The sequence below is a fragment of the Triticum urartu genome, chromosome 5A (genome assembly GCF_056163025.1).
Source record: "Triticum urartu cultivar PI428250 chromosome 5A, HENAU_Tu73, whole genome shotgun sequence".
Lineage (NCBI taxonomy): Eukaryota > Viridiplantae > Streptophyta > Magnoliopsida > Poales > Poaceae > Triticum > Triticum urartu.
Window position 1 is genome coordinate 500726461 of NC_141877.1, and position 13072 is coordinate 500739532.

A 13072-nucleotide genomic window follows, 5' to 3' on the forward strand; every position below is an offset into this window, starting at 1 on the left:
AGAACCGTAACAAAGCATTAGCACATAGTGAATACATGAACTCCTCAAACTACGGTCATCACCGATAAGTATCCCGATTATTGTCACTTCGGGGTTAACGGATCATAACACATAGTAGGTGACTATAATGTTGCAAGATAGTATCAAGAACTCTCATATATTGATGAAAACACAATAGGTTCAGATCTGAAATCATGGTACTCGGGCCCTAGTGACAAGCATTCAGCATAGCAAAGTCATAGCAACCTCAATTTCAGAACATAGTGGATACTAGGGATCAAACCCTAACAAAACTAACTCGATTAGATGATAAATCTCATCCAACCCATCACCGTCCAGCAAGCCTACGATGGAAATACTCACGCACGACGGTGAGCATCATGAAATTGGTGATCAAGGATGGTTGATGATGACGACGGCGACGAATCCCCCTCTCCGGAGCCCCAAACGGACTCCAGATCAGTCCTCCCGAGAGGTTTTAGGGCTTGGCGGCGGCTCCGTATCGTAAAATGCGATGAAATATTCTCCCCGAAAGCAAATATATATAGTTGGAGTTGGTGTCGGGAGGTCTCCAGGGGCCCCACGAGGTAGGGGGGTGCGCCCTAGGGGGGGCGCCCCCACGCTCGTGGAAAGGGTGTGGGCCCCTGGTCTTCATATTTGGCGCGGATTTTTTATTATTTATTGTAAGACATTCCGTGGAGTTTCAGGTCATTCCGAGAACTTTTGTTTTCTGCACATAAAACAACATCATGGCAGTTCTGTTGAAAACAGCATCAGTCCGGGTTAGTTCCATTCAAATCATACAAGTTAGAGTCCAAAACAAGGGCAAACGTGTTTGGAAAAGTAGATACGACGGAGACGTATCATCTCCCGGCTCTACCCAAAGCAAGAACACCAGCAAAGGAAACAACAATCAACCATGGTGCAATGCGCAAGCAAAACGATGCAAAACATGGCATGATATGCGAGATGTGATATGCAATGCATATGCGTGCTTCGGATGGGAAATATTGAACCAGGCATCAACTTGGCAAACCAAGTGTGCCGCTGGAAAGATGAGATGATTTCGGTCGAAATCGATATGAAGATCACCGGAATCTGATGCACGGTTTGCAAATGGCAAGCAAAAGAAGAATGGCGCAATTCTGCGATTAACAGCACGATGCCATCTAGAATGCAACAAGAAACTAAGCTACTGCGCTCCAACATAGCAACAAAGCATATGACAATGATCTATTCAAGATGCTTGACAAAAGATGAACACTAAGATACGGCTAAATAACAAAAGAGCAGGTTCAAACAAGCATGGCAAAAGTGCAAAAGATATCAGCTTCACAGACTTGGTAAAAATACTAACATGCCAGGAATAACATCAGGAAGCCATGTTTAGAGCAAGCAAACAACATGCTACAGGAGCATATCCTAGCAAACAAACGAATGGCTTGAAACTACTAAATGCATACAACAAAAGTCCCTTACTAACCATGAGCCAAAAAGGCACAGAAGATATGATGGCACCCATGTAAACATAGCAAGTTTTATTAACAGTTTCAGACTTAGCAGAAAACAGAGCATGGCATAAACAGAATTATGAAGGCATCTTTGCAAGCTCGATTCACTCACCACAAGGCATTTCATGACAAGATAAGCATATCATCAGCAAGAAGACATGTTCAAGAAGCTAAACATGGCAAGAACAAGTTTATAGCATGCATGGATCAACTACAACAACCATGGTAAAATTGATTAACACGTAAACAATCTGCCAGGAACATTTTATAGCAAATGTAGAGCAAGATTAAAACATGCTAGGGCACTCCATAATTGCAAACAGGTGCATGGATGGATAGAGCACAACCATATGTCCAAATCATCTTTAATGAAGATGCTCAAAGCAAGCATGGCTCTCTGTAGCATCATGTTTACATAGCATCAAAATAACAGCAGAACATGGACTTAGCAAAATCCTAAGTCCCTGAAATTAGCAATATCACGAAGGCTACTTTGCATGCTTTTGCTAGTCACCACATAGATCACAAAAATACATAGCAAGCACCCCTGTAAAGATGGCATGACATAGACCAAAATACATGTAGAGCTCATGCCCATATGCAGCACACAACAAATGTGACAAAAATAAGAAATCCTCATAATCTGCTAAGTAACAGGAGCTCACATTGTAAACCACTCTTGCATCAATGATTTGGGCATCAAGATGGACTCAAAACAAGCATGTCACAGTGGAATTAAATGAAGAACACATCATGTTGAACATTTTGATATATTATGCGCATGAAACGGAGCTACGGTGATGAAGTTGTGCTGTAATGAGCAGGGCCACAAAATAATGCAGAGAAGGAATTAGGGGAAAACGAGGTCAACATCTATGGATCTAGGGTTTCCAGCACGGGTCTCGAGGCGGCGGCGGATCTCGCCGGAGAGCTTGCGATGGCCGGATTTCGTCGGGGACGGCGGAGACGAGGCCGGAGAGGAGGGACGGTGAGGTGGAGGCCGTATCTTCAGGGACGGCAAGGTCCGCGGCGGGCGAGGCGACCGGAGAGGCGGCCGGCGACGGTGGTGCGGTGGCGCGCCGGCGAGGCGATGGCGCCAGCGCGCCCGCGATGGAGAAGCGGCGAGGGCTTGCGAGGCGGCGGCGCTCGGGCGCGGGGATGAGCGGGGGAGGTGCGGGGGCGCAGCGGTAGCAGAGAGGACAGCAGCTGGACACGTGGCAGGCGGAGATTGGCTGGGTGACGACGGGCGGACGTGTCCAGCCGTCGCGGATGCGTCCGGTGGCGGCGGGGGTGTTTTGGACCCGGAATTTGGACGAGGATCACATATTTATAGGTGGGAGGAGGTAGGATTGTCCAAATGGGGTGTAGTTTTAGACCACTCGATCGTGATCCGACGGCGGAGTACATGGAGAGGGTTTGGAAGGGTTATTGGGCCATTTTGGAGGGTGTTGGGCTGCAACACAAAACAGGCCTTCGTGGTACCCCGGTTAACCGTTGGAGTATCAAACGGACTCCAAATGGCACAAAATTTGACAGGTGGTCTACCAGTGGTGTACCAAGGCCGCTTGGCAAATTTCGGTCCATTCCGAGAACGTTTAACAACCGCTCATGAAAAGAGGCTTGAGGGGTGAGCCGGAGGACGTAGGAGCGTCAGATTGCAAAACGGACAACGGGGAAAATGCTCGGATGCATGAGAAGAACACGTATGCAAATGATATGCACATGATGACATGATATGAAATGCATGACAAGAACAAAATGCAAAACGAAGACAAAACCCAACCACGAAGGAAATCTCATAACTTAAAGCCAAAAATGGCAGAGTCGGAGTTACAATTTATGGCAAGATACATCCGGGGTGTTACAACAGCGCATGTTTGAGGATCACAAGAAATTGTTGTACCCAAATTGCGAAGCTGACAAGAAAAAGCTGGGCACCACACTAGAATTGTTGCAATGGAAGGTAGAGAATGGTGTATCTGACAAGGGATTTGGAAACTTGCTGATCATGTTAAAGAACATGCTTCCAAAGGACAACGAATTGCCCGTGATTACGTATGAAGCAAAGAAGGCTATCTTCCCTCTAGGATTAGAGGTGCAGAAGATATATGCATGCCCTAATGACTGCATCCTCTACCAAAGTGAGTACGAGGATTTGAACGCGTGCCCGGTATGCGGTGCATTGCGCTATAAAATCAGCTGCGGTGACCCAGGTGATGTCGAGGGCGAGCGCCCCAGGAAGAAGATTCCTGCCAAGGTGATGTGGTATGCTCCTATAATACCACGGTTGAAACTTTTGTTCCAAAACAAAAAGCATGCCAAGTTGACGCGATGGCACAGAGAGGACCGTAAGAAAGACGGGAAGTTGAGAGTACCCGCTGATGGGTCGAAGTGGAGAAAAATCAAGAGGAAGTGGGGGACTTTGCAGGTGACACAAGGAACATATGGTTTGGTCTAAGCATAGATGGCATTAATCCTTTTGGGGAGCAGAGCAGCAATCATAGCACCTAGCTTGTGACTCTATGTATGTATAACCTTCCTCCCTGGTTGTGCATGAAGCGGACATTCATTATGATGCCAGTGCTCATCCAAGGCCCTAAGGAACCTGGCAACGACATTGATGTGTACCTAAGGACATTAGTTGAAGAACTCTTACAACTGTGGAATGGAAAAGGTGTACATGCATGGGATGAGCTCTATCAGGAAGAATTTGACCTACATGTGTTGCTGTTTGTGACCATCACTGATTGGCCAACTCTCAGTAACCTTTCAAGACAAACAAAGACGGGATACCGCGCATGCACGCACTGTTTGGATGATACAGACAGTATATATTTGGATAATTGTAAGAAGAATGTGTACCTGGGACATCGTCGATTTCTTCCAAGCAGGCATCCCGTAAGAAAGAAAGGCACGCATTTCAAAGGTGAGGCAGATCACCGGACGAAGCCTCGCCACCGTACTGGTGATGATGTACCTGATATGGTCAAGAATTTGGAGGTAATCTTTGGAAATGGTCCTGGCGGACAATCTGATCCGAATGACACTGACGGACGCGCAACCACGTGGAAGAAGAAATCTATAATTTGGGACCTACCCTGTTGGAAATACCAAGAGGTCTACTCTGCCATCAACGTGATGCACGTGATGAAGATTCTTTGCGTGACCCTTCTTGGCTTCTTACGAAAGATACACCAGAGGCACGCGAGGACCAGCAACGTATGCATGGAAAAGACAACATACATCAGGGTCATGCCAGCTATGCTCTTACCAAAGAAGAGAAGGAAATCTTCATTGAATGCCTGCATAGTATGAAGGTCCCGTCTCACTTCTCGTCGAATGTAAAGGGAATAATAAATATGGAAAAGAAAAAGTTCCAGAACCTAAAGTCTCATGACTGCCACGTGATTATGACGCAACTGCTTTCGGTTGCATTAAGGGGGCTTCTAAAGGAAAATGTTCGATTAGCCATTGTGAAGCTATGTGCATTCCTCAATGCAATCTCTCAGAAGGTAATCGATCCAGAAATCATACCAAGGTTAGGGAATGATTTGGTGCAATGTCTTGTTAGTTTCGAGTTGGTGTTCCCACCATCCTTCTTCAACATCATGACACATGTCCTAATTCACCTATGCGAAGAGATTAACATTTTGGGTCCTGTATTTCTACTCAATATATTCCCCTTTGAGAGGTTCATGGGAGTCTTAAAGAAATATGTTCATAACCATGCTAGGCCAGAAGGAAGCATCTCCAAGGGGTATGAAAATGAGGAGGTCATTGAGTTTTGTATTTACTTTATTCCTGACTTTAAGGTGATTGGTGTTCCTGAATCGCGGCATAAGGGAAGACTTGGTGGAAATGGCACGCTAGGACCGGAACAAATAATATTTATGGACGGGCATTCTATCACTCAAGAACACTACATAGTTCTACAAAATTCCGCCTTCATGGCTCCGTATATGGAGGAAGACAAGAATATTCTACGCTCCAAATACCCGGAGCAGTCTGACGACTGGACTACACGTGAACAAATGGGGACTTTCTACAGTTGGTTGCAGACACGTGTCGTGCATGACGATGCTGTTGAAGATGACCTATACTTGTTGTCTCTGTTACCATCTTCAAATATAATGACTTTCAATGGGTACGAGATAAATGGGAATACATTTTACACGATCGCCCAAGATCAACAGAGCACCAACCAAAACAATGGTGTCCGCTTTGATGTAGAAACCAAGAGGGGAAAGGACACATATTATGGTTACATAGAGGAGATATGGGAACATGAGAATAGACGTGGTTTGAAGGTCCCTTTGTTTCGGTGCAAATGGGTTAATATGACACGAGGCGGGGTAACGAAAGACCTGTAGTACGGAATGACAACAGTGGATCTCAACAATCTTGCGTGCGCAGACAAACCATTCGTCTTGCACTACTCTAGGATGCTGCTAACGCGACACTACAATCAGAGACCCTTCGAGAAACTGTGTGCGATGCCATAATCGCAAACGATGGTGTATGAAAACCGTCAGAAATGTATAAAACGTTTGTGATGGAGGACGCATCAAACACGGTTTAGATGTTAGTTGTGTGTGCGATGAAGGGCATACGGTTCAGTTCAATTAACTGTTTGCGGTGAGGAGGAACAAAAGAAACAGGCAGCCAGATGAAGGCGTGTGCGATACATAGCATACGGTTCACTCAGATGATTTGTTTGTGATTAGGCAACACAAAAGAAATGGGCAGCCAGATGAAGGTGTGTGCGATATACAACATACGGTTCACTCATATGAACTCTTTTTGATTAGGCAACACAAAAGAAACGGTCAACCAGATCAAGGTGTGTGCGATATACGGCATGCGGTTCATTCGGATGAACTGTTTGCGTTGACACAAGAGAACAGAAACGGTTCAACTTAACAAGACGTGTGTGTTGTGCGATGGGATTGCATGCAGTTCACTCGGCCCTTATCGACAGTGTGTGACCTCTGTGGCAATCGTTCGCTCCCTAGGCGCCTCTTCATGTACCGTGGCAACCATCCACCGACTCTTTTCCTTTCCCTCTTGATTTGGAACTGCTATCGCATGCTAGCTCTTCCTCCCTCCTCCATTTGCCTTCACCCTTCCTTCTGCCATTGTTTGATCGTCTTCTCCATGGAGATAACAAGCCGGAAATGACCCTGTTATTGTTGCCCCAACTGAACGATGATGCGGTGGAGGAACTCACCGATCGGTGCGACGTCATCACCTCGGCTAGCATGGCAGGTTCGTTCAAGACCATTGCCGACTCAATTAATAACATCATTACAAGGAACCCAAGGGTCCATGAGCGGCTTGATCTCCCTTATCTTCTTCACCGTGACCCTGCTGACTGGCTTGGGGACGAGGGAAGCCTCGAGTTGATGCCGCTTGATAATGATACGTATGATGTTAAGATGCCATCACTTGAGGGCAAGGCTTGGGTGGGCGCAAATGGATATTGGGTTGTTTATATTGGGTACAACTATGAGTGGGAACTTGTGAATGTGTACACTCGTCATTGGGTTCCACTTCGAAAAATCTTAGACGACTGCCGAGAGGTTGAGTACACCAGTATTCTACGTGAGTTCAAATACGATCATGCTGACTGCCGTCTACGGAAGATAGCAATTTGTCGAGTTCCCAACCGCTCTTGTGGTTATAGGAATGCTTATGTTGTCGCTATCTTCGACAAGCTTGTTGCCGTCCTTCATGGTACGACTCAATGGATATTGCTCAAAAATTAGTTTGTATACACGGATGAGTACTGTGATGCAATTCAATACGAGGGTCTTATGTTTGTTGCCACCACTTGTGGCACTATTTTTTCATGGAATCCTCATTATTTCGGCACATTTGTCTTCCACCATAATTATAATTGTTTCATCCACATGCATGCGGGTTAGCTAGTTTCCCTTTACTAATTAACCTTCTTGTGTTTCCAAGGTCCTGTGAACATTCCACCACCTATACTTCAAAATTTTATTCACGAGCATGAGGAGGAGTAGGACCCATATACTCAGTGGCGCCTGGCAACTTATTCCGATGGATCACCTCTTCTTGTCTGTATATGGGGCATTGCTGATGTTACTAAGGAAAAGGTGTTGTCTCGTATGGTCGCACCCTCCGGACCTATTCCAACATCTGTTGCAGGGTATTCGGGATGCATACTAGCCCCAACACCTTCTCCCTGGTTCAGTATTCAAAGTCTTGGAGGAAACTCGCTCTTCCTTGGACAAAACTATCCAATATGGTGGAAGTCGATCCAGCTGCTGTAGACACAACGTTAGTACCATTTATGAGAAGCAACTGTATCTATACCTCCGACATTACTATGCTTCTCTACCGTCCCAATATAGGTATTGAAATAGGCCGCTTCAGCCTGGATGACCAGTCCTGCGTTGGTCTCGAGATTGATAGTAGCTGGCACTTCCCAGAGAATCACTTCTGGTTCAAAGCAAGCGTTTCCAACGCCAATGAGGGGTTGAGCTGTAGTTCACTTCATCTCTTTGTTATTTGTTGTGTGAGAAAGACTTTACTAGAATGTTTTGCTGGAAATGATATATAATCCAACGTGTATCCTCGTTGTCGTTGTGGGTTGATGACTTGTTGTATGTAATCAATGGTACATTTGCATATGCGTCCATGAACTCACGCCTGCTAGTGGTGTCCATATGAACAGTGCTAGTGATTTTAGTAGCAAAAATTAGATAGTGCTAGTGATTTGTAGCTCCATATTTTGACAAATCGCAGTGTTACAAGGTTGACAAATGGCAATGTTACTTAGATAAACAAATGTCAATCTTTCCAGTTTGAGAAACGACAACATACCCAAAATGACAGATATGCAAATCTTACCCAATTGTTTATATGTGGTTGCACACGGGTCATGTAAAATAACCGTTTACGTTGAATGGATGCAGAAATCCTGCTCGGCACATTTTCCCTTGGCTTCCTGGGGAAGCTGTCGGTTTGCATACGGGTGTTCTAACTAAAACGTTTGAGATGAGTGTTTTATATTTAAAAACCGTTGATGTTTTTTTAAAAAGAAAATCAGTTGATAAGTCTGTACAATAAGAGAGAAAAACACAAGTTTGCTCAAACCATTCCTTTCATTCAGTCACACTGTGAATTTATATTCATATGATCGAGAATTCGAGATAAAGTATTAAACCGCAAAAAAACTATTTCCGGTGGCGGAGGAGGCGGCGTGCCGCGCCGTCATTGTCGTTGTCGTCCTCTAGGACGCCGTTGTTAAAGTCTTCAGGCAGCACAAAAAGTTCTTCACTTGTAAATCATACATCATGTCGTCGCGCGTTCGATGGGCGGGGCATGGGAGGACGACAACTGGCGCCGCTGTGAGGTAGCGGTCGACGGCAGCATCCCATGCTGCTGACGGGGGGACGCACGAGGACGGGCGCGACGGGTGCCGCCAAACGCACGGGGGCCGGTGCCACGGTGGGTGGACGGGCACGCATGGGCGCGGGCACGGGCGCTGGCCTGGCATGTACATGAGCTCACGCAGGTTCGCGGAGACCTCGCTGACGCCCGCGACTTCCAGCTCTGCGATAGTGCTCTCCGACCAGCCCATCAATGCTACGGGGATGGTCGCTGGCGCGGGTGCGGGGATGGAGCGGGGGCAGCAACCGGCGCGGCCAGCTCGTTCTGGGCCATGTCCATGAGGCCCCATTCCTCCTTATTTTCTATCTCCTCCGGCTCGGAGTCGACTTCACCAAACTTGAAGACTAGTGGCAGATTATCATTCTGTGCCATGGCGGTGGAGCTCTATAGGGGGTGGGGAATGGGAGGCGAACAGTAAGGCCACCCGTATTAAACAGCGGCTCGGGCGCCATTAATGGAGAGGAAGGCGGGCAACCATGTAAGTCAAAGGGCTTGCTTCCCAGTGAGCCTGCGTAGCCTACAACTCACATGCTTCCCGGTGAGCCTGCGCATTGGAGGATAACTTGCACGCCTCTCGATCAGCCTGTGCATCGGACTGCGCTCGCAACCCTCCCGTTCAGTCAAGTTCAAGCAATTGTCCGCACGACACCTCCTACAACCATTAAAACCAAGACACGTGGCATCACATGAATGGTTAACGGAATGCACATGGTTTGAATTATACAAACGTTTGAGATATTAAAGTGGAAGCTATTTTTTCAAAATGCCTTTGTTGGCTGTCATTAGTCAAGTGCGCCTTCTCTCAAAATGGACACGAAAAATACCACATCATGTCGGGTGCCATTCCAGGATAGCATGCCAAGTTTCTTGAATTTCATACGAGTTTTGGATTTACTATAATTTAAAAACCAGGGATCTCAATGTTTTGTCGGCAATCAACGGTGCCCCGGTGTTTGAAATTCATTTCCATTTCTTGCATGGGACCTAAGCATGCACCCAAGGAGACAAATTTGATTTTTAACCAATTTATATGCATTGGAGCATGTGCATGTAGTTCAAATTTTAATTATGCACATAAATGCATTGAAAACTCAGTTAATGCATAAAAATGTCCAAAAGAACCCCCAAAAATTTACAAAAATTGACACAACACTCATGTTGTTCTATGTTGACACAAGAATTTTTTTGAAGCAATAAGAGGCAGTGGATATCGTTTCGTCCCCAAAGGTGGGACGTTCCCTACCGAAAACATGATGCTTGTTGTGAGAAGCTCTGGTTTGTGAGAAGCATATACCCAAAGCTGCCCTAAATTTGATTTTTGAACCAATTTATATGCATTGGAGCATGTGCATGTAGTTCAAATTTGAATTATGCACATAAATGCATTGAAAAGCCAGTTAATGCATAAAAATGTCCAAAAGAACCCCAAAAAATTACAAAAATTGACACAACGCTCCTGTTGTTCTATGTTGATACGAGAAATTTTTCGGAAGCATGTAGCGACCCGACCTCAGGCGGTCAAGTCTCTGTGTTCAGTGTCATCCCTGGATCGGTAATGCTGGCACACAGTACTCAAAGGATGTATAACAGAGTAGCAATCACACACTTATTACAACGAATGTCTCAAAAGAGAACTTATTACAATAACTATGGCTTAGGGCCATCTAAAAGCGATAACAGCGGAAGGCTTGGAAGATAAGTGAGTCCATCAACTCCGAAAACATAGATGAGTGCATGACAAACGACCTATCGCATCTTACTCGTCTGAAAAGTCTGCAACAAAATATGTTGTAGCCCAAAAATGGGTCAACACATGGAATATGCTGGCAATATAACACGGTAGAGCAATAAAAAGTTAAATGCTATCACTACATGCATATTTGGCTGGTGGAGGCTCTATGGTTATAATATTTTTGCGAAAAGCCATTTTCCCCCTACAACAACGGAATATACTTTATTTAGGTATCATAATGGTTGAAACATTGCGAATGGTACCCCCATCTCAGTCCCAATTAAAAGTAATTATCAACCCAACAATAAATTCAGAGTAATGAGATCCATATGATAATCTAAGAATCAGATACTCAAGTTGTCCATAACCGGGGACACGGCTAACCATGATTAGTGTGTACACTCTGCAGAGGTTTGTGCACTTTTCCCCACAAGACTCGATCTCCTCCGTTGGCACTAGTGCAGAACCGAACAATAGCACCGGTTTGTAAGGCCCTTTAGTGCCGGTTTGGTAACCGGCGCTAAAGTGTAGGCACTAAAGCCACCCCCCCTTTAGTACCAGTTCAGCACGAACCGGTGCTAAAGGGCAACCACGTGGCACGAGCCAGCTTCGGGGGCAGGGAGCCCTTTAGTACCGGTTGGTGTCACCAACCGGTATTAAAAGATTGGGGGGGTTTGGGTTTATTATTTGTTTTTCATTTAATTTTGTGTTTTCCATTTAATTCTTTTTCGTTTGCTGGTATTTTACGATACTACATATTGTACACGTTATGCACATATATGTAAATAGAATTTCTAGTAGAACCGATCATAATATATATATATATCATCGAATGTCTCACAACCACCATTAATTAATTCACACATATATACACACATGTATATATAGATATATACAATTTCTCCTAATTGGTGCCTTCGGAGCCAGTGGCATTAGCCTAATTGGTGCCTTCAGAGCACGATAACAATTGGAAGTGGTTCATGGGGGCGGTAGCGGGTAATAGTATTCTCCTTTGGGATCTATGACCTGGTCGAGCAAAAATCCTGCTATTTACTCTTGAATTGCTTGTATGCGCTCCGTTGGTAGGAGCTGCTCCCGCACCTCTTTGAACTGTTAAGAAGGAGATCAATATGCATGTGTATTAGTTGTGTGACTAGATATCGATAATGGTGTATAAATTGTGAATAGTGTTCTTACAAACGTACCCACTCCTGTCTTTGAGATTTGCTCCTTTCGGACGCCATCATGCGAATGTTCTCGCAAACGTAGTACTATGCACACAGATTATTCCCCGGCGCCTGCTTCAGGACCTTTACGAGAATGGAATTTGATCAGATAATAATTAATCAAGCATGATAATTGAAGAGATGGCAGCTAGATAGTTCTACTGAATTACTTACCTAGGGTCAATACCATTTCCTATCTTGTTTCCATGGGCCTGGAGTGGCCCTGATGAACTTTGCCCAACCCCTGCCCGCCGACAAAGAAAATGAATAAATGGGTTATTAAATATTTGTTATCAGGAAATGATGAACTAATTAAATAGGCCGAGATATAGTTAATAATGATTGAAATTACCTGTTGACTATCCCCTTCATGATGGTGTAGTCACTTGCTTTCTTAAGTAGTGAGTCTAGTACTTCAACTGTTCCTTCATCAACTTTAATGATTAACAAGATCTAGTGAAATCTGCATGCACACACGTTTTCATGTCTTAATTAAGCGGGCATGTGTAAGCAAAAACATGTAGCTAGCTAGTAGGCAAAAACAGAATTTGTACTACAAGACAGTGTGACTCACTCGAAGTTGTAAGGAAGTAGTATATCTTCATTGTATTTGAGGCGCTTGAAGAACTCTAGCATGCTTTCCTCTACACTTTTTTCGTAATATGGATCTAATTTCCATGTGTATTCATTAATGGTATTTGGGTCAACGAACCCAATGCCATAGCGTCCACCTTTTTTCATTTCTTAAATCTTCATCCTGCATAATACCACAGAAAAGAATATAGTGAGGATAATTACAGGTAATGATTGATCAAAATGATCACTACAGCTAGCTTGACACTTAAATTATAGAAAGAAATCACTTACAGACAATAGCAACTGATGATAGATTTGTCGAGTGCGTCTTGATTGTATAACTGAAACAGTTCTGAATACTCAACGGCCAGAGCTTTCTCATGGTAGTAATGCTCCTCCTTGACATTCACCATGAGGGACTCTCGATTGGAAATCTTGGTAATGTCCATGTACCACCGATGCAATTCATACATTCTCGTTGGGAGGTTCTTGACCTTGTCTGGCTTGACCAAAGGTTGGCCCCAGACATATTTCCGTTTTATTTCCTCCTCTCTAGTCAGAGACATGGGCTCGATATCGAGGAGTTGTCCAATAGTGATCCCGATCGT

General features: G+C 44.8%; 1 pseudogene; it reads left to right on the forward strand.

Annotated features, from left to right (window-relative positions):
- Positions 1–3384: 3384 nt before the first annotated feature.
- LOC147972273 (uncharacterized) overlaps positions 3385–13072 on the forward strand; it is a 107098-nt pseudogene continuing 97410 nt past the window's right edge.